Below are 23,094 nucleotides of genomic sequence, written 5' to 3' on the forward strand. Positions count from 1 at the left end.
CCATTAGTTCTTAATATAACCCAGCCAGCCCCCCAATAATCATGGCATAGTCCCACTGATTTATTTAATCAGCTTTAGCACAATTACTAGATGATTGCCCCTAAACTATTTTTCTATGCTAGACTGGCTATTTCCCAGCTGTACTCCCCAAGCCTGGGCTGGTTTGGGTCCATCATTCTGTCGTCAGCATGCACATCTCTCGGCCACATGCTCCTGGCCCATCCTATTTAATGGAGACCTCCAGTTTCTCTCCAGTTTCTTTCCCCTCTCCAGTTCTCCTGGCCACCCCTGGCCCCCAGCCTGGGAACCAAAGCCCCATCTACCTCTGCTCTCTCTAGTAATTGGTTGTCAGCCACTTTTATTTAAGTAGTCAGAGAAGATTGGTGGGCAAAAGTTTATATAACATCATTCAGTGTATGTAAGAATGTGCTGGTTGGGACTGCACCCAGATCCTGAAGGCCAGTATTTAGTATTTGAATTCATAGGTGCACCAAATCAACCCCCAATAAGCTAGTCTGATTCAAAACACCCATATATACATGTATATATAATTGTATATAATATTATAATTTATTATATAAAATAGTTAATATAATTACATAGTATATAATATTACAATCTATTATAAGGACTTTATTTTACATATAAAAATTTATGTATTATACACATATAACACATACACACACACACATTTATCAAGTGCTTTACTGGTTGCTGTTCAAATAGTCTAACAATGGCTGTCACCTGGCAGAAAGGGCACTGGGTATCTTTTTTAAAAAAATAATTAATTTACTTTATATCCTGATCACAGCTTCCCCTCCCTTCAATCCTCCCAGTCCCTTCCTCTACCCTCTCCTTCCTCCATCTTCTCTTTCCTCTGAAAAGGAGAGGTCTCCCATGGATATCAACCCACCTTGGAATACCAAGTTGCAGTAGGACCAGACACATCTCCTATTGTGGCTAGGCAAGGCCTTGGGGAAAGGGGTGAAAGGGGCAGCCAACAGAGTCAGAGACAGTCCCTGGCCCTGCTTTAGGAGTCCCACATGAAGACCTAGCTGTGCAACTGTTACATATGTACACAGGGCCTAGGTCCACCCTATGCATGCTTCTGGTTGGGAGTTCAGTCTCTGAGGCCCAGGCAAGTTAATTCTGTAGGTTTTCTTGTGGTGTCCTTGGCCTCTCTGGCTCTTCAGTCCTTCCTCTTCCTAGCCCTTTTCCACAGGATTCCCCAAGCTCTGTGTAATGCTTGACGGTGGGTTGCTGCATCTATTCCCACCACTTACTGGGTGAAGCATCTCAGGTGACAGTTATGCTAGGCACCTGTCTGCAAGTATAGCAGAATATCATTAATTGTGTCAGGGGTGATATAACCACAGGCTTTACCACCCAGTTTCTGAGATAACAACTCTGAGACTTAATTAATTATGAATGAATGCTTAGGCCATAAGCTTTTGCTCATTCCCACTAGCTCATAACTCAATTATCCTGGTTAAGTTCTGGTTACTGATAAGATTAAGGAACTCTGACCCAACCCTGAGATGGCTCCAGGAAGGGGTGTTAGGCCCCAAGGGAAAGTTTCATAATCTCACCCCCAGGAACGACTGACAAAATGCTTCCCAGAAAAACCATAAAGTGTACTGGCTGGTGGCCACCTGGACCCTCTGGGGAACAAAGGTACTCTCCCAGGATAATCTGATATCGGCCAAGCCAATTAGCCAAAAGGTCAGCCTAACTACTCATCACCAAGTACCTAGTTACTGTAGATTGCAGTTACTGTAATCTTCCCTCTGAAAAAAAATCTATAAAAGGTGCTTGTAAGTTAGAATTCAGATTGCCTCTGGTCTCTTGCTTGAGAGACTACTGAAGTCAATCCCAGTGCACTGGAAAAATAAACCTCTTGCTTTTGTATTGATCTGAGTCTCGTCTCACTGGGGTCTTCCAGGAGGTAAAGACCCTCTGGGGCTTTACAGTTACCTCTCCTCAGTTTCATGTGACAATCTCCATCTTCCCACACCTGACTCTATTTCAGAATCCTTTTTCCCTGCTGGAATGCCCACCTCTTATTTCTCTCCCAAGCTAATAGTCCAACAGCTTTTTATTGACAGGTGATGTGGCCACACAGTGCATAGAGATTCTTTTTTACAGTGTGTGGGCTTTCAGTCATTGGTTAGCCTTTTCCTCAATCTCTGCCCCATTTTTACCCCTGCACCTCTTGTAGGTAGGACAAATTGTGGGCCAAAGGTTTATTGACTGGGTTGGTGTCCCAATCCCTCCACTGGAAGTTTTTAAACTGGAGATGGTCTATATCCCCCATTGCTAGGCATCTTAGCTAGGTGCTGAGTCCTGCATGGCCACACAGAAGTGGCAGTGTGACACAGTCCCCCACCTCCAGCAGAACTTGAAGGGTATGGGCATCTGCAAGTGCCGAGGGTTGTTGTGGATGTAGGGCTTGTTTGTGTAATAATGTACATAATTTATGTTATGTTCCTCCTTTAGGAATTAATCTCCCCGCCAAAGTTATTGGGGAATGTTTTCCCAGCCAAAGTTAATGACTCTGTAATAATTAGAAGCATCATGGGTCTGGGAGGCAAGGGCATGTCTCAGCAAAATGGTGAATGCTATGAGGCTGTGGGAAAGAACTCTGAAAACATGAGTTCAAGAATATATAATTTCGGTAGTGCACTAAGGGCATCATGATGTAGAGATGGGGGCTCGCGTGACCCGCACCTTCAGGAACTTCAATGTGGAGAAGCAAGCAGAGTGGGAGATCAGCAAGAGGAAGCCCTCCATGGCACCCAAGCACCCTTTCACCCGCGGCTTTCTGCGAGAGCACCTGAGTCAGTATCCAGAAATCGAAGAAGAAGTTTCTAGAAAAGATAACAAGCTGCTATCATTACTAAGAGATGTATATGTAGATTCCAAAGATCCGGTGCCTTCCTTGCTGGTAAAAAAATGTTATACCATAGAAAGAACCAAAGGAATTCAGACTGCTGACAGGAAATCACTTTGATAAGAATCTCATGGACATTCCCAAAGGCAAGACTACTGTTGTGGAGGCATTGACCCTTCTCAATAACCATAAACTCTCTCCAGAAACATGGACCACTGAGAAAATTGCCCAAGCATACCATTTAGAACTGAAGGATGTAAATTCTCTTCTCAAATATTTTGTTACTTTTGAAGTCAAAATCTTTCCTCCTGAAGACAGGAAAGCAATACAATCCAAATGAAGAAAATCACAAAACAATTTCCTATGGGCGCTCTCAAGTTCCCTGTCCTTGTTTTTCATGTATTCAATTATAGAAGTTACTGTGAGTTGAGGGCCATAACGTTGAGAGCTCTTTGACCTCTTCAGGGTTGTTCATATAATTTTGTTTTAAAATTTATGTATGTGTAGTTCCTGGGTATATGTTGTGACCCAAATCATTCAATATTAAGTTTTACTTTCCAGTTGAGGTTGGTTTGTTCTTTGTAGGAGACATTGAAATCAAGAACCCTCCTGACTCCTACGGGACTGGCATTGTGTTAGAGACAGATAATCAGCAGGGAGACACAGTGACTGTATTTCCCAAGTGAAGAAAGAGGAGACTGAGTGCAAAGGAAGGAAAATATATATTACTACTTTAGAGAATAAAAAAACTATGAGGTTTTCTAAAATGTCTTAAATTGGTTATAAATATGAAATCACTTTTTAGAAGAATTAGTGGTGTCTGTGACTTGCTAGCTGTCTCTTTTGACAAATGAAATACATAACTTGAAGAGTTTTCTGAGAGGCAATACTTAAGACTATTTGAGCAAATAACTTAATTTAGAAATGAGAGAAATAAGAAGAGGATCCAATTTGATAACCAAATGTTTCTACCTGTTTTCATTCTAGGAGAAAAAATAGCTAGTAGAAGTATAAAATAAATCTCTGAATGGACCTAGGAAGTTACCAATTCATTCACTTAAACTCTGGCGCCTGACACATTCCAGTAATAGAATCTCAGATGAGGTAATATGAGTTTGGCTCATTCTGGCATGTTATACCTGTGGGTTCTTGGCCATATTGTTTGACCTCTCTGAAACTGAATTTCTATAAAGGTATAACTGTCTTATGTAAATTTCAAGACAGCAGTGAAGATACATGACAAAAGACCAGGCAAATACAAACTCTTGTAGTTAAAATGGGTGTAAAAAATACAATGGAGTTGTCTGTAGTTTATGATGCAAGGAAACCAGAATTTAGGTTCTCAGAATCCTACTAGTACTTTTGCTTATTCTTCCAAAATGAAACACATTTCAAGAGGACAGAATGAAGTTGGAATTGGGCTTGTCCATATTCTTTCAAGGGAATACACAGACATCCTTGCCTCGAGATTCCCCTGGAAATGATATGGAAGATGAGAGGAATTCAGCATGGTGATGGAGGGAGGCAGATGTAACAGCAGAGATGGGAGATGAATGGAAAGTTTGTAAGCTTTTTCAGATCTACTTCAAGTGAATAAAGTATACCTCCTTATTTGTAGTTCAATACAGAAGTTTAAGAGAACATGCTAATTCTAATCATTGCAAATTACATTGGAAATCAGTCAAAACCACCTTCCTTTAATTCAAAATAAATATGTGAATCAGTAGTACTCATGTTTCCTGGGTGGCTAGCAGGTGTAAATATGGTTTCTTATCTGGTATCACACAATAAAACCCTTCCATTTTATATATATATATATATATATATATATATATTATATATAAATATATAATATTTATTTATATATTTATTTAATGGAAGGGTTTTTATATAATAAAACCCTTCCATTTTAATATATATATATATATATATATATATATATATATATATATATATATATATAATATATAAATTTCGCTGGGTGGTGGTGGCGGCGGTGGCGGCAGCGCGCGCCTTTAATCCCAGCACTTGGGGGGCAGAGGCAGGTGGATTTCTGAGTTTGAGGCCAGCCTGGTCTACAGAGTGAGTTCCAGGACAGCCAGGGCTATACAGAGAAACCCTGTCTCGACCCCCCCCCAAAAAAAGAATATATAATCTCTCAACTATATAAAACATAAGGATGCAATATGGATTATATGAGGGGCTTCATGAACTTAAAAGAACAAAGACAACTACATTATGAGCCACCTTGTCAGAAAGATAAAAGAAAAGAGATAAAGAGAGAGTGGTGATTGCAGAGCAAGATCCCACTCAGCTAAGTTATTGTTTATGCTTACAGAGACAAGCAGATTCCTGAGAACAAGGTCAGCTGTGACAGAGCGAGTTTAGGCTTAGATGAGGTGGGAATGGCAATCTCAGAGTAAGATCCCGCCCAGATAACTTATTGTCTATACTTACAAAGGCAGGGAGATCTCTGAATTAATTGCTATGTTAAAAAATGTACTTGCTGTCTTTTCTAAGAATTGAGGGGCTAGAACTATAAAATGCTGATTCATTGGATAATCAAAAAGGAACCTGGGGTGGATGATTGAATTGATATGTATTAAAAGACTGGGCTTTGGTCTTCAAGAGCTGAGCTACCTTTTTTTTTTTTCTTTAAAGGTTTATTTATTTTATGTATGTGAGTACGCAGCTGCTGCCCTCAGACATACCAGATGAAGAAATTGGATCCCATTACAGATAGTTATGCGCCACCATGTGAAACTCAGGACTTCTGGAAAAATAATAAGTGCCCTTAACAGCTGAGCCATCTCTCCAAACCCAAGCTGAGCTATCTTGTTGAGCTGTCTGGAGAGACAGCAGGAGCAGAACATAGGCTTCCGGCTTGTACTCCGGTGACTGACTTAAGTCATTTCTCTCACTGCTCCCAAACACTCCTTCCTCAGAACTCCTCTCCAAGCTGAGGCTGGTCCTTGGCAGATAGGGTCACCCTCATAGATTCCTGTGAATTTCCATTGTCCTAGGTTTCCAGCTTGTCCCAGAGATGTCCCCTCATTGATTTCAGCTCTCTCTCCCTTCCTGCTCTCCCCACAAGATCCCTCCTATTCCCCATCCCCCAGTCCCCTCCCTTCATCCACCTTTGATGTCTATTCTATTTTCCAGTGAGATTCAAGTGTACCCTCTCAGGCTCTCCATGTTACTTGGCTTTTTTTGGGTCTGTGGATTGAGGCGTGATTATTCTGTACTTTATGGCTAATACCCACTTATAAGTGAGTGCGTACCGTGTTTGTCTTTTGGGAGTGGGTTACCTTACTCTTTTACCTTGTGAACTAGACTAGCAGGACAAATTCTTCAAGCTGTCCCTGTTCTTTTTTTTTTTTTTTTTTTTTTTTTTTCAGCCACACTGCCCTCTGCTGGCAGAAGAAGTGCTGAGGGGGTTGAAGTCTAAGGGCATTCAGCAAACAGATATTACTTGTATCTCAGAATCTGCACATTTAAAATATGTTTATGCAATGGTTAATACTTCTAAATACTTGTTGCTTCTGTTCACAGTGGTGAAACCACCTTGGAAGCCATAAAACATTTATCATACATTTTCTCCTTTCTAGGAGGAACAACAAATTAAAACAACAAATTAAAACACAAATTAAATTAAAAACACAACACAATTAAACACAACAAATTAAAAACTAGTAACAGCCCTGCTTATATTAACAAACACTTTAAGGATTTTGAAATTTATGAAATATTAATCATTTTACTTGAATACCTTATAACCTACAGGGTCAAACTGTTGTTGAATGAGACAATCAAATACCTAAATGGCAAATTTAAAAAACAAAAAGGGAATATATTTAGGGAGTATAACACCTACCCAAATCCCTACATACTATACTAAATTTAGCCACACTTACTTTAAATTCTTTCAATTTAAAAGACAATGATTCATAAACTGCATAAAAGCATTTTGCCTTAAAGGAGACACAGTCTAAAGTATATGTTAAATGGAAAGATATGGAAACTAGTGGATGGAAAGGGACTGGTATGTTTCTAACATCAGTGAGAGGCTATACTCCTGTCTTTTCCAGAAAATGAAGAAGTCCCAGGTGGCTCCTGCTGCAGTGCATCTGAGCAGCATCCCAGACACCACTGGACCAGTGAAGCATCTGAAGATAGATGATCAATATTGAGAGGAAACACCCCAAGAGGAAGAGTAAGGTGACAACTTGCCGAGGCATCAAGACTTTAATTCATCAAGTCAAGACCTTGGGGAGACAAAAAGGACACAATACTACTGATTCAAAATGATGCTGTTAGGTTTACTGATTATATTTTCATGTTAATTTTCAGCTTGTCAACAGAGAATCCAAATGTTTTTTGTTGGAGGGTGGGGGTAAATGGGATACCAGGAACAGTAGGGTACAATGTGGTGTAGTTTTGCCATGCTAAAAATTGTTTTTATTCAGGTTTCTAGACAAAAGACAGTACAGAAATATTTAGTCATATGAATGGAGGATGTTTTGGTTGGACTAATTTAACCAATTAGTCCAACAATAATACAGATTTTAGCACAATTAGGTATTCTTTAAAAGCTCTGATAGTGGAAGTTATAGTTGTATGAAGATTAAAAAAGGATTATCTGATGTATTGCTTACTAAAGCTGACATTACTGTACCTAACATACGCTATCTGTTCCCATGGTTTAGAAAATAACCTATAGCTTCATTTGTCACAGAGCAGTCCACTAGAACAATCTTTTTGTATCAGGGGAGACCTCTCTATTTCTAGGCTCTTAAAAAGAAATTTATACAGTATAGAGGCACTCATATGCAGTATATTCAGATAACAGGGTGGAGTAGAGTTTCCTTGTGCCTGTATTCATTGGGCTTCCTCCAATATTCCCATTAATAATGTTTTTTTTGACAAATCTCATTGTTCATGCTATAAATGAATTCATTATCCTTCCCCATTATAATTGCACTTCTAATCATACCCTTTTCTCTGGCAAACAACTTCATTTGGTATGGACTTTTTGTTGTTGTTGTTGTAAAAATGCTACTTATAATGCCCTTTCTGTGGATTATAAAGGCTTATGTTGAATAAGCTGTATTACAATTGTTTTACCCTGTAAATTTTTGCAATCAACCAACAGAATTGAAAGCTCTCCCAGAAAATTGTGTTGATTCTGTCCATCTATTAGACACCTTAATGGTTCCTGCCAAAACAGCGTTTTTTTTTTTTTCCAATCCCAGGAATGACTGCTGGAATACACAGATTTCAAATATAGCCTGCATGATTAATAAAACTACTAACATTACAGAAAAATAGCAGAAATTAAGAGATGGGCAAGTTGAGAACCACAGATTTACAAAACAGAGCTACTATAGAGTATCTGTAGCTCAAGCATAATCTTGGTTGTCAACAATTTCCTGGCATGTGTTGCTTTAAGTGTCAGATTTCTCTCTGACTACTTATAGTAAAATTAATGATGTTTATAAAAGATAAACAAAATACCTCAAGTGACCTTTGAATCATCATCATGGTTAAGATGGCTTTCCCCTTTCTTTGGTCCTCTGCTGGATGGTCTTATAATTCTGTTATGTTTACATTATTAGTTAGATTAGCCATGCAGACAATGCATTCAGCCTTGGCCTCTACTACAACCACAATTTTCTCTTTAAAAACTAAAAAGGGGGGCTGGAAAAATGGCTCAGTGGTTAAGAGTACTGACTGCTCTTCCAGAGGTCCTGAGTTCAATTCCCAGCAACTACATAGTGGCTCACAACCATCTGTAAGGGATCTGATGCCCTCTTCTGGTGTGTCTGAAGGCAGCTACAGTGTACTCACATACAATAAAATAAACATTTTTTGCCTTCCCCCTTTCTCCTTCTCCTTCTCCTTCTCCTTCTCCTTCCTTTTCTCCCTTCCTTCTCCTTCTCCTTCTCCTTCTCCTTCCTTCTCCTTCTCCTTCTCCTTCTCCTTCTCCTTCTCTCCTCCTTCTCCTTCTCCTTCTCCTTCTCCTTCTCCTTCTCCTTCTCCTTCTCCTTCTCCTTCTCCTTCTCCTTTCTCCTTTCTCCTTCTCCTTCTCCTTCTCCTTCTCCTTCTCCTTCTCCTTCTCCTTCTCCTTCTCCTTCTCCTTCTCCTTCTCCTTCTCCTTCTCCTTCTCCTTCTCCTTCTCCTTCTCCTTCTCTCTCCTTCTCCTTCTCCTTCTCCTTCTCCTTCTCCTTCTCCTTCTCCTTCTCCTTCTCCTTCTCCTTCTTCTCCTTCTCCTCCTTCTCCTCCTTCTCCTCCTTCTCCTCCTTCTCCTCCTTCTCCTCCTTCTCCTTCTCCTTCTCCTTCTCCTTCTCCTTCTCCTTCTCCTTCTCCTTCTCCTTCTCCTCCTCCTCCTCCTCCTCCTCCTCCTCCTCCTCCTCCTCCTCCTCCTCCTTCTCTCCTCCTCCTCCTCCTCCTCCTCCTCCTCCTCCTCCTCCTCCTCCTCCTCCTCCTCCTCCTCCTCCTCCTCCTCTTCTTCTTCTTCTTCTTCTTCTTCTTCTTCTTCTTCTTCTTCTTCTTCTTCTTCTTCTTCTGTAAATCTTTTTTTTAAAAAAAACTAAAAAGGGGGCAATGTAGGGCACACAGAGGTCTTTGTGCTCACAGACTCGCACTGTGGAACCTGGAAGGTTAAGCACACAGGATTGTTCTTTCAAGGGAAGGAATGAAAAACCTCCTTTTGCCTCCAGAAACCTGAAACAGAAATGCTTTCTGGCTTGGTGACCTTTGTGAAATCTGTCTGACTTTCTGGTACCAGATTTTCCTCCAGACTTTTCTTGTAAATTTTGTTTTTGTCAGTCAATCTATAGAGCCTAACTTATGGGAGACATCACATGTACCTTGTAAAGAGTTTGGATGTGGTTACATCTGGTTTGTATTCAGCTCATTTTGTACCTCAGAGAGATTTATGTATGCTTTGCCATGTATAAAGGAATGAATTTGAAAGAGTTAAAAATTTTAAACTGTCCACAAATGGAGCCAAGAGTGCAGGTCAGCTTGTTCTGCGCTCTGGGTCTCAGGAAATTAGCTATCCACAAGACAAATTAGATAAGATTTGGAGCCAGGAGTCCAGAGCTAGGAGTTCAGGTCAGCGTGTTTGTGCACTCTGGGTTCAAGGAACTGGACTGACCACAAAATAAATTGAATAGGGTTTGATTTTTAAAAGAAGAAAGGCTTGTATAAGATATTTCCCCATGACCATTTCTTGAACCTGTCACGGAAGCTGAACACTGGATAGGTGCTTTCTATGATACTTAATCATGATCCCCCCTCACCTCCCCTGGGTTGCAGTTTTGCCGTTTAAAAACTCTACTCTTTTCTGATTCGGGGTCTTACTTTATTGCTTGCCTCTTTGTAGGACAGGCTAGAAGTGCGACCTCAACGCGTTGATTGAAATATGCCTCTTGCATTTGCATCGAGTTTGGTGTCTTGTGAGTTACTGGGGTGGCCATGAATTCCCGAGGATTGAGAGGGAGGGAGCTCCTCCCTTTCTGGTGGACCTTACGAGTTAACCATCACAAAGATAGTTCCCCGAAGATTGTGCTTAAATGTGCTGAAAATGACTCATTTTGTGTCTGACTCTTGAAGTTTGAACCAACACTGGCCACTGAGGTGTCTTGCACTGGACTGCCTTCTGGCCTCTCTGGCCTCATCACTCTGCTGCACCTGAAGGTCACAGAGATTCCTTCATGAACCCAAACAAACACCACAGAAGGGCCTAGAAGAGATGGCTTGGGGTTAAGAGCATTTTCTGCACCTGCTGCTCTTGTAGAAGATCTGGGTTCCATTCCCATCAACCACTTGGTTGTTCACAACCAACTATAATTCACATTTGTTGTAAAATATATATATATTTTTTTGGTTTTTCGAGACAGGATTTCTCCTTGTAGCCCTGGATGTCCTGGAACTCACTCTGTAGACCAGGCTGGCCTCGAACTCAGAAATCCACCTGCCTCTGCCTCCCAAGTGCTGGGATTAAAGGCCTGTGCCACCACTGCCCGGCTGTAAAAAATATTTTAAAAAGTACTGGCACTGGGTTTCTTCTCACCTCAGACCACTTATGCTCCCGGATAAAAGACACACACAGCATTATATTTTAATATGCCTTAAGCAACACAATAACTGGGCAACTGCCTACCCTCCATGTTGCTAGAATCTACTTTCCCATTAATAACCCCGGAATATTGTTGTGCCTCATTCATGAGCCCCAAACGACCAACCAGGAGCTGACTCTGATGCAATCACACTAGGGTCTCTTTAGTACAAGCTCGAGTTCAGGCTTATTCACCACAGAGTCTGATGCAGCAGGACAGGCTAGTGAAGCAGCATGAGCCCTAAATGGAACAAGGTTTTATAGGAAATGAAGAGCAAGCAAGGGGTTTTCAGCCTGGCAAGCATCTAATTATATGACTATTGAAAGCCGACAGGTGGGTGCTCTGAAGCAAACCTATGAACAATCACAAATGGTCTGAAAGTACATCTGAAACAATTAGACTAATCTTTGATTGACTATTGCTAGGAAGTAGCTAGGGAGTAACTCTGGGATATGGGCCAAGGACAAGCCATGGGGTCCTTCTTGGTACTTGGGCACAGCCAGGTTCAGCTATAGGTCAAGTTTCTCTTAAGATGGAGGCCAGTCCAAGGTGCAGTAGGTTTGGCCTCTCATTGTGACTTATTATTTACTATGTTCCATCTTGGCTGCCCTTAAGCCAATTGGGCAGCCCTCTGGGCCATATTTTCTTAGCCCTTTGACCATGATGACTCTCTTTGTTTTTCTCCTGTATGTTCTTATTATCCCATGGCAGCATCTTTCTCTCCTGCACGTCTTCTCTAGCCTATGGCCGGTTCTTCTCTCCTCACTCTTTGCTCATGGTCTCTAGCCCGGGAAACCCAAACCCCACCTATGTCTCTTCTCCCCAGCTATTAGCTGATTACATCTTTATTCACCAATCAGAATTAACTGGGGGCGGGGCCCTCAGGCTACATGCAGACTCCAAATCTTGGAAGCCAGCACTTAGCATTATGATGATAAACAGTAAAAGACAAAACCTCACTATGCCTTTCCTAAATCTCACACCTCTTCCAGCTTCCGTGGGCTCTGCATACACATCGTTCACAGACATCCTTGCAGCACCACTTGCAAACCACTCATACACATGCAGACAAATAGCAATGGACAATCCCCTTTGTGTAAATATCTATAGGAGAGAAGTCTATCCACATGGAGACCAGTCGAGTGTGTGTATGATTTATAGGAGGAGATTGGAAGGTAGTGAGATGACACTTAGTGATGACAATGGCCTGCTTTGTTCTGAGTGAGGATGTTCAACAGCTGACTGTGGTGGTGACAGAAAGCCTAAGTGGATACACTGGAAACTCCTGAGCTGTACACACTAAAGGAAATCCATCATGACTGAATGGCACTGAAATTCTAAATATGTTTAATACCTTGGTCCAAAAACCTGGTGCACTTCTCTTGGCAGCTGTTCACTGGGATCAGATGCACATGTTCCCCAGGGCACTTTCTTAGTGAGCGCAGTTCACTGGGCATGGCACAGGCGTTGAAACTTCAAAGCCCACCCGTGCTGGGTAGTTTTATGTTAACTTGACACAAGCTAAAGTTATATGATAGGAGAGAACCTCAATTAAGAAAATTCTTCCTTAAGATGGAGTGGATATTCGTTTTTGAGGCCTGCCCCCTAGCATAGATATAGCTATTTTGTTCTATGCCTGCCAGTCATTGACCCAGAAACATAGCTTGACTTAGCGTAAGGTCATATTGACTACATACCCTATTATGTTTGTACATTCTGAGATTTGTTAATCTTAAGAAGTTACACAACCATAAGTTCCACTTAGGACCAATTGGATCAGTCTTGGGTGTGTATTCAATAAACTATCCCTATCTGAGATCAGTGTTTATGTGGTTTGTGTGATGATTCCTGAACCCCAGCTTTTGTGGTCTGTGCTGCTGAGATACTTTGTAGAAATCTGTATCAGGGATTTGTAGAAACAAATATACTTTATCAACCAATATCCATAAATTGTTACTGTCAACCTCTACAGTAGGTTTTTACTAAGTTGCTTTCAACTTCTGTATTCGTTGCTTTCAACAAATGATACACACACATTATCTGGGCCAAGGGAGGCATGGAAGAGTAGACAACTTAAGATTGTATCTATGCAATTGCTTAGGCTGTAAAGCTGATTACATGGTAAATCCAAGGTTGGTTATTACAAGCAAGTAAGGTTGGTTATTACATTATTCTCTTAAAGGCAGCTTGTGATGATTGGTTCTTGATTCTCAACTTGATTATATCTAGAATTAACTAAACCTAATATCCCAGGGCACACCCTGACTAATACATAGGTTGAACAGTTTGAGTACAAAGGAGGATAGACATCTTAAGTGAGTTAAAGTGCATTATTGGCTTTGAGGTCCAGCAAAAGTTCCAGTCTCTTAGAATGGAGAGATCCTTTCAGAATATTGCACTGCCACACTGAGATATAAGCACATGTTTCCCAGTTCCCTCCTTCAGTATACAGCTCAGGGGTTTCCAGTGTACCCACTTAAGCTTGCTGTCACCACCATGGTCAGTTACAGATCGTCACACTCAGGATAAATAAGACCATAATAATCACTAGCTGTCACTTCCCCATTTTCCTAACCCCTTCCTATAAATCCAGTCACATTTTAATCTGCTTTCCTATGGACAGAATTCCATGCTCTAGATAATTTGAAGGAACCTGCTGCCCATGGTCAAGACAATACAGTTTTCTCAGACAGCATCTATGCCTGATGTCTGGAATTTCAATTATTGGGATAAAACAGCATGTCTAAAAGCAACTTGGGGAGGAAAGAGTTTATTTCACCTTAAAATTCTTTCCCCCTGTTAATTTATTTATTCTCTTTATATCCTGAGCAAAGTCCCTCCTCTTTCCAGTTTCCCCCTTACATGGTTCTTCCTTGCTCCCCTCCACCTGAGAAAGGGGATGTCCCCTCTGAGTACCAATCCACACTGGCACCTCAAGTCACTATAGGACACATCCTCTCCTGCTGAGGCCAGTCAAGACAGCCCAGTTAGGGGAACAGGATCCATAGGCAGGCAACAGAGTTAGTGTAAGTCCCCTCTTCAGTTTTTGGGGTACCTGAATGAAGATCAAGCTGCACATCTGCTACATATATGTGGGGCTCTAGGTCCAACCCTTGTATGCTCTTTGGTTGGTGGTTCAGTCTTTGGGAGCGCCCAAGAATCCGGGTTAGTTGAGTTTGTTGGTCTTCTTTCAGAGTCCATATCCTCTCCAGGTTCCTCAATCTTTTCCCCAACTCTTCCACAAGACTTTCTGAGCTCCATCTAATGTTTGGCTGTGGGATTCTGCATCTGTTTCAGTCAGCTGCTGGGTGGAGCCTCTCAGAGGACAGTTATTCTAGGCTCCTGTCTGCAAGCATAACAGTATTGTTAATAGTGGTAGGGACTGGTGCTTGCCCATGGCACTGGTCTCAAGCTGGGCCAGTCCTTCATTGGTCATTTCCTCAGTCTCTGTCCCATCTTTGTCCCTGTGCTTCTTGTAGGCAGGACAAATTTGGAGTTGAGGGTTTTGTGGGTTGATTGGTGTCCTTATCTTTCCACTGTGAGGCCTACCTGGCTACAGAAAGAGGCCACTTCAGGCTCCATATCCCTCACTGCTATAAGTCTCAGCTAGCATCATCCTCATAGACTCTCTGGAGTCTCTCCCATCCCAGGTCTCAGGCACAGCATAGAGATGCACCCCCACCCCATAACAATTCTCCCCCACTCTGTTTCCCTCCCTTTCTCCTCTCCTGCCCTGTTCTCTACCTCCATCCACCTCATGACTATTTTATTTCCCTTTCTTAGTGAGATTCAGCATCCCCTCCTGGCCCTCCTTATTGCATAGCTTCTTTGGGTGTGTGAATTGTAGTATGAGTATCCTGTGCTTTATGGTTAATATCCATTTATAAGTGAGTATATAGCATGAGTGTCTTTCTGGGTCTGGGTTACCTCACTCAGGATGTTATTTTCTAGTTTCATCCATTGGCTGCAAATTTCATGATGTCCTTGTTTTTAATAGCTGAGCAGTACTTCACTGTATAAATGAACCCCATTTTTTAAATCCATTCTTTGATTGAGGGGCATTTGGATTGTTTCCAGTTTCTGGCTATTACCAACAAAGCTGCTATGAACATAGTGGAACATGTGTCCCTGTGGTATGGTAGAGCATCTTCTTGGTATATGCCTAAGAGTGGTATAGCTGGGTCTTCAGGTAGAACTATTTCCAATTTTCTGAGAAACTGCCAAATTGATTTCCAGAGTGGTTGTACAAGTTTGCACTCCCACCAGCAAGGGAGGAGTGTTCTTCTTTGTCCACAACCCCACTAACATCTGCTGTCCCTTGAGGTTTTGATCTTAGTCATTCTGATGGAAGGCTGATTGGTGGAAGGTGGAATCTCAGAGTCCTTTTGAATTACCTTTCCCTCATGATTAAGAATGTTGAACATTTCTTTAAGTGCTTCTTGGCCATTAGAGATTACTTGGTTGAGAATTCTGTTTAGCACTGTACCTCATTTTAAAATTGGGTTATTTTGTTTGTTTGTGTCTAACTTCTTGAGTTCTTTATATATTTTGGATATTAGCTGTGGTAAATCTCCAACCCAAAGAAGCCCGTGCAAGGAAAACACAACTCAATTAATACGAATACAAACTGCACACCTAGATTGGGCAGATCTACCACCACACTACTCTATTCCCCAGCTATGAAGTCCCTTATAACTTGTGGTTTCTTCAGGCCACATGCTTCTGCTCCATCTTCCTTCTACTTCCTCTGTAAGACCCTGACCCTCCGTCAGTGGTACTTACTTCGAGATGCCCCTGAGTGAGACACCAAGATGCAGATCAAGGCAAAAGCAAGAGGTTTATTTTCGGGTGCACCAGGGTCAACCTTCAATTAGTCCCTCAAGGCTAGTGACTAGAAGGCTACACCAAATGGCTATTACAAACAGTTTTTATACTTTTTAGGGGCACAGGTTACATCAACAAGGTTACAGTTCAAACCTATTGGCTAAGCATATTGACCTTTAAATCTATTGGCTAGCAAGCATGATGCTCATTTGAACTCTACCTGGGATTTTCCAGAGGACAGGTAACTACCAGTCAATATATTCTGAGAATTTTTTTACTCAAGAATGATCCTGTGAGTGGAGAATAGAACTTGGCCTAGCCTTGACCCCAGGCAGGAGGGGGGGAAGCTGTAAGGAGGGTGTGGGACTGGAAAAAGCCTTTAAGGTCCCTCATTTCCTCCCCCTTTCTTGTACAAACTCCAATCTTGGAGCTGCATTTAGGGGTCTCTGGTAACTAACTCATACTCATTAGGTCCTGTCCTCAGGTATCATACGGTTGGCACAGGACCATCAGCTGCACTGCTCCTGTTCTCTCTTTTATGAAGGCTGTAAGTTTGTTGAATATGCAGGGCCCAAAGGTCAATAATAGTAGGAGAACAATTAGGGGTTTTGACAAGGTGGATATGAGGGTGGTTAACCACGGGCAGGAGTTAAATCAAGACTCGAACCAGCCTTGACTCTGTTCTCTTTTTCTCTTCCACTTGGCTATCCCTTCTCTCACCTTGGCCATTGAATACTTAACTACCCCGAATGGTCTCCAGTATGTTTTTTCCAATGTTCCACACCCCCAGGTAGCACAGAAAAAGTGGTTGGTGCCCCCCACACTGATGGGCCCACTGCTGGCTTCTCCCATCTCAGGGGCACACATATATGGGGCTTTCTCGCAGGACACTCTTCAACTTTGGGCGTCTGCACCCGAAGCCCCACCCTCCAAGGCTGCTTCTGGGGCATGGCTTAGATTCGAAAGTTCCTCATCCCCCACATTCAGGTAATCCCTCCCCCTGTGTCTCTAAGGTGAGGATATCCCAGGAGTCAAAGCACACCACTAACTTATAAAGATCAAAGACAAGGCCCAGCCACCAGGTATAAGGCAGGTGTTCCTCTGTAGTGGACCAAGTTATATCCCCAGTGGCTGAGAGTACTTGTCAAGTCACATTGGTAGGGTTATGGGGAGGAGTGCTGAGGCTCACTACTGGAAGGAAGATACACCATAGCCGTCTAATGGTTTCTCTGGCCTTGAAGAAGGGCGAGTGATTTTGAGCTTGAGGGGGTTGCTTGGGTGTCTGGCTGCTATCCAGTTGGTGCCGGGTACAGGTGCTGGCCTGACAACAATTACATGAACCCAGGCAGTTACTCCATTCACTTTAACAAAGGTTGGGGTGGTCAACAACACCAAGAACGACCCTTTCCACTTTGCTTCCAAGTGTTTAGCACGATGCCTCTTAACATATACCCAGTCTCCAACTTGGTATTCCTGTGGAACCTCTGGGGTACCTGCGTTATACAGGGCACTAAGTTTAGGTCACAATTCTGGAAAGCTTGCAATCAAGCCATAAGATTCTTGTCAGCCTGAAAAGTCACCCTGGGGTGGTCAAGAGCTGGGGTCAAAGGAGTGGGGGTTCCATACAGGATCTCAAAAGGTGTCAGGTTAAAATGGTGGAGGATGTTCTGGGCTTGGAACAGGGCCAGGGGAAGGAGCACCACCCAGTCAGCATCAGTCTCCAAGGACAATTTAGTTAAGGTCTCTTTTAGGGTTCTGTTCGTTCTCTCTACCTCCTTCATCTCTGGGGATGGTATGCACAATGGAGCTTCCAATTAGTTCTCAATATCTCTGCCAATCCCTGACTTACCTTAGAGACAAATGCAGGATCTTGGTCTGATCCAGTTACCTTGGGCACTCTGAATCTCAGGAAAATTTCCCCTATCTTCTTGGCTACCATGGTAGCCATTTCTTGCTTGGTAGGGAAAGCCTCAACCCATCTAGAGAAAGTATCCACAAACACTAGAATGTGTTTGTAACCATATTTTCCTGGTCTAACTTCTGTAAAATCAGCCTCCCAGTATACTCCAGGCTGTTCTCCCCTATGTCTTTTGCCCTGTTTACTCTTGGCTGCATAAGCATTCACTAGCTGGCATACCATCACTGTTCTACTGTCTCTCTAGATCCCATAACTGCTTGGACAAGCTTTTTATCCCCTGAATGAGTCCATCTGTGCATCTGGCCTAGTAAGTCTTTTGCTTGCTTTCTGAGGTGTATAGTTTTTCCTTCATGTGTGTGTCATTGCCCTTCATTCCCTAGGTAAAAGTTGGTAGAGTGGCTAGCAGTCTGAGTTCTTTCTTCTTCAGTATATTTTAAGTAAGGCTATCTCTTAGTCTAGTCCCCTTCCTCAGCAGGTGTCTCTTGCAGGCCCATAACTGGCATAGGCGCCTGCGTAGTCACTTCTCGGGCTACTTGATCTGCCTGGTTATTGCCCCAGGTCATTTAGTCTCTTCCCTTCTGATGTCCTGGGCAATGAATAATAAATACAGAGTTGCTGGCTTCATCAGGACATCCAAGAGATTCAAGACTTCCTGTTTGTTTTTTTATTTCTTTTCCCTTTGATGTGAGCAGTCCTCTCTCTTCGTACATAGCCCCATGGATGTGAGGTGTGGCAAAGGAATACCCACTATCTGTGTAGATGTTAATTTTCTCAGCCTCAAGTTCCAAGGCTTGGGCAATTAACTCTGCTTTCTCCATGGAGAAAACTGTTCCTGTCTGTAAACCAGGTAGCCTCAGTTCCTGGCAGGGGTCTGTCAGAGAGGTCTTTCCATTCAAAGGAGAAGTATTCTTGCCTTTGGGGTGCCAAGGGCAGGCAGAAGAAAGCATCTTTCAAGTCTAAGACTGTGCACCAAATTCTGGAAGGTGGCAAAAAACTCAACAGAGTATAGGGGTCAGGCACAGAAGGGTGGATGTCAGCCACTCAGTAGTTTACCTCTCGTAAGTCTTAGACTGGGTGGTAATCATTAGTGCCTGGCTTCTTAACTAGCAGGAGTGGTGTGTTTCAGGCTGAATGGCACTTAAACAACACCCCAAGCTAGAGGAGCCTGGAGATGTGTGGCTTAATTCCTTCTTGTGGCTCTTGAGACATAGGGTATTGTATGAGAGACACTGGGGGTAACCTGTGCCTTGAGTTCTACCACTACAGGGGGATGAAATTTTGCTTTGCCCATTCCCGTGGCTTTTGTCCAGGCTCATATGAATGTTTCCAACCACCAAGACAAGTCCTGGTTCTGAGTAAAGGTGGTTTCAAATAATTTATACTTACCATCTAGTCTGGTAGTCAGAACGAGTACGGGCTTTCCTTTTGAACCAGTTAGTTCTGGCCTGTCAGGCAGGAAGTGAATCTGGGCCCCCATCTTGGAAAGTAAGTCTCATCCCAACAGAGGGTAGGGACAGTCTGGGATGACCATAAATGTATGGGATACTGGCCCACCCCTAGGTGTACTGTTCTTCGGGTAGTCCATGAATACATTTTGGTGCCAGTGGCTCCTTGGACCCAAGATTTTTTTCTTGGAAATGGGGGCATAGATTTGGAGGAAGACTGAGTGTTGAGCCCTGTGTCTACCAAGGATTGAGTTGGTTTCCCCTCCACTCTCAGAGTTACCCTGGGTTCAGGAAGGGGGTCTGAACCTCGTCTCCCCTAATCACTGTCTTCACCCAGGGCTAACCTTTCCCAAGGCCTGGGATTTCCTACCCCTGGTTTTTGTCTGTTGGGGCACTCTCAGGCCCAGTGGCCCTTCTCTTTGCAATATGCACACTGGTCCTTTTTAAAGGGTTTTCTGTCTCTCTTTGGTTGGAGTCTCTCTTCTCTGCTTTCCCTAACTACTGTAGCCAAGATTCTCTGTAAATTCCTTTCCTGACACTTTTTTTCCATCTCTGTACAAATCAGGTACAAGCCAATCCTTTGACAGGGACATTTATTGTCTCACAGAAACAGATGGAAGTAGGTAGGCTCTCTAGCTTGAGGTATTTTGGGGGATGCACTAAGATGCTCACAGTCTGTCCTCTTCTGGCCAGTCCACAAGAGTCCATTTAACACACCACAGAGCCCAAGGGATCTATTTGCAAGGAAAGACCACAGAACACAGGGATAGATCCTTTCTGTTTTGTGGGCCTGCCTTAGAGCCTCACCTAAGAAACTGTTGCTGTAAAAAATATATCAGGAGATAAATGCTTCAAGACCAAGACCTTCATTCCTTCTCCATTAGGCATAAGCAGGACTGAGGTGACCAGAAAAGCAAGGAGCCCAGAGGACCCACATTCACACCCACACTCCTTTCCTTGACTTTACAGGGTCTCCTTGTAGACTGGAAATTTCAGATATAGGGGCCAGCAAGCTCTCTATTCCAAGGTTTCAGACTTAGAATTCCATCTGTTTATGTCCTTTTTCTTTGGCCACAGGCTTCTCCCCCATTTTTTTTTTTGTTTGTTTGTTTTTGGTTTTGTGTGTGTGTGTGTGTGTGTGTGTGTGTGTGTGTGTGTGTGTGTGTGTTTTGAGACAGGGTTTCTCTGTGTAGCCCTGGCTGTCCTGGAACTCACTCTGTAGACCAGGCTGGCCTTGAACTCAGAAATCCACCTGCCTCTGCCTCCCAAGTGCTGGGATTAAAGGCGTGTGCCACCACTGCCCGGCTCCCCCATTTGTTTGTTTGTTTACTTCATAAATACATAAAATTATGAGAAGAGAACAAGGAAGGGAATTCTGCTTCTATTCATAATAAAGTAACCAGAACAGGCTTGACCCTTAATCATTAAGAATTAACAAGTAGAGTTAGTATTATACTACAGTAGAGGTATCCAGCCAGATGGTGCTAAAGAGAATCAAGTGGACTTTCTTAGGTGACGAGACAGATATTGGACTTTTTGCTTGTTTCTTTTTTCTTCCTTCCTTCCTTCCTTCCTTCCTTCCTTCCTTCCTTCCTTCCTTCCTTCCTTCCCTTCCCTTCCCTTCTTCTTCTTCTTCTTCTTCTTCTTCTTCTTCTTCTTCTTCTTCTTCTTCTTCTTCTTCTTCTTCTTCTTCTCCTCCTCCTCCTCCTCCTCCTCCTCCTCCTCCTCCTCCTCCTCCTCCCCCCCCCTCCTCCTCCTCCTCCTCCTCCTTTTTTTTTTTTTTTTTGGAGATAGGGTTTCTTGATGTAGCCTTGGCTGTCCGGAAACTCTCTCTATAGAACAGGATTACCTCTATCTCAGAGACTTCCCTGCTTCTGCCTCCCAAATGCTGGGATTAAAGGCATGTGCCACCACTTGGCTAAGAAATTAGATTTTCTCTTTGAGGAAGCTGAAATGGCTGAATTTTATGGAGATAGAATTTATTTTTTTAAAACTCTACAACAGACCCTGGGGTCTGTTGCTGATATCAATCTATGCATGAGTGAGGCGAACTCCACAGGGGAGGCCAGGAGAGAAGAAGAGTGAGCTTGTTATTTCTGGACTTCAACACCAGACTGAGAGATGCTCAGCCTCCAGATAGCCAAAGTAGAGTTCTCCCCGAACACTTGCGAAATTCAAGGAAGGTTACCTGAAGGTCATCCAGCAACAGAAGGGCCGACTTAATTCAGAGCAAACACCACGGATAATTTGTCATTGGCTTGTGCAGATGGCTTAGCAGGCTTAACACCTGCTACCAAGCCACGTGACCTGAGTTCAGTGCCTGCGATCCACATGGTGAAAGGCATCGACAACGACCAAAGATTGTCCTCTAGCTTTCACATGCATGCTGTGGGATGCATGGGTACAAGAATAGGTTCACATGTAAATAAATATAAATAAATTAATAAATGAATGTAACTTAAATTGTAAGTTTGCTCTGTGGGAGCAAAGTTTAAGGTAAGCTCCAAAAGCATCAAAATGGACCCAAAATAATCTGCCAAACGAGGACGTATATCTTCATCCAAATGATTTGCAAAAGGTTCACCTGGGTCAGATGAATTGTAAAGCTAATCAAAAGCCTTTTATGCTTGGCAGGGAGGTATGCTTGGAGCTGGGCCTCTGGTAACCCATGATATCTTCCACAGGCTTCTGGAATGTACTCCGAATGACACGTGACATCTCTTACAAATGGAGGATCTGGAGGAAAACAAATTCACTGTAAAATTTACTACTTAACAAGAAAACAAGGTCTCCTTGTATGCCCCTCTCATACTGACTGCAAAGAGAGAATCAACTACCAGAAGTTGTCCTCTGATCTTGGCATGCATACTATGGTCAGACAGACAGACAGACAGACACACACACACATGCATGCACACACACAGTAAAGAACTTCCAAGTGTGTCAGGAGCGTGACTCTTTCACTGGGCACTCACTTGCTGCTTTCTTACAGTGTAATTCAACACATTCTCTATTTGTTTGTGTCTTAATTCTCTTACCAGACATGCTGCTGGCCTTCTGAGAGCACACGTTTTGTATGGTACCTAATCTGGCTTTGGGGTCATTTCTAAGAGACTTTGAGTTTGGGTGGAGCTGGAGAGACAGCTCAGAGTTTAAGAAGGCTAGCTGCTCTTCTAGAGGACCCAGGTTTGATTCCCAGCACCTAAGTGATGGTTCACAAATGTCTATAACTCCAGTTCCTGGGAAAGCTACACCCTCTTCTGGTCTCTGAGGGCACCAGGCATGTATATGGTACAAAGACATACTTGCAGGCAAAGTATTCATAAACTTAAATTTAAAAAGTAATATTAAGACAAGATACTTTGGAGAGGGAGGAAACAAAATGGAAAGATATAAGCAGAATCAAATACAACCTTTACCTGTGAACAATATAATACCTGAAGTGACAAAATTCCTCACAGAATGGGGCCAACAGCAAATTACTGCAGAACCCGAAAACCTACAGAAACAGCAAGAGGAAATCCCCAAAGTTTTCTGGATGAAAGAAAAGGCAAAAAAGGCTGCCCAATAGACTTTGTCTAAAAATACCTTTTATAGATTTACTTTATCTTGTGTGTATGAGTGTTTTGCTGGCATGTATGTCTACACACCACGTGCATGCCTGGCACCCTAGGAAGTGGTGAGCCTCCGTGTGGGTGCTTGGAATCCTCCTCCCCTGTTCTTTCTCCTCCAGCTTCTCCTCTCCGTTCACCTCTCCCTCTTGTAGCTTTTCATTTTGCTTAAAAACAATTCTCTGTTGGAGTCTTGGCTCAGTGCTGGAGAACGATTGTTCTTGTGAAGGGAGGGGGAGAAAAGAGAGCAGAAAACAGCAGCAGCAAGAAAGGGAAGAAGCCA

The 23,094-nt window shown here is 42.8% G+C and overlaps 1 pseudogene; it reads left to right on the plus strand.

Annotated features, from left to right (window-relative positions):
• Positions 1-2,704: 2,704 nt before the first annotated feature.
• On the plus strand, positions 2,705-3,246 carry LOC117722895 (NADH dehydrogenase [ubiquinone] 1 alpha subcomplex assembly factor 4 pseudogene; annotated as a pseudogene).
• Positions 3,247-23,094: the final 19,848 nt, after the last annotated feature.

The sequence above is a fragment of the Arvicanthis niloticus genome, chromosome 18, assembly GCF_011762505.2.
Source record: "Arvicanthis niloticus isolate mArvNil1 chromosome 18, mArvNil1.pat.X, whole genome shotgun sequence".
In the NCBI taxonomy this organism is placed as follows: domain Eukaryota; kingdom Metazoa; phylum Chordata; class Mammalia; order Rodentia; family Muridae; genus Arvicanthis; species Arvicanthis niloticus.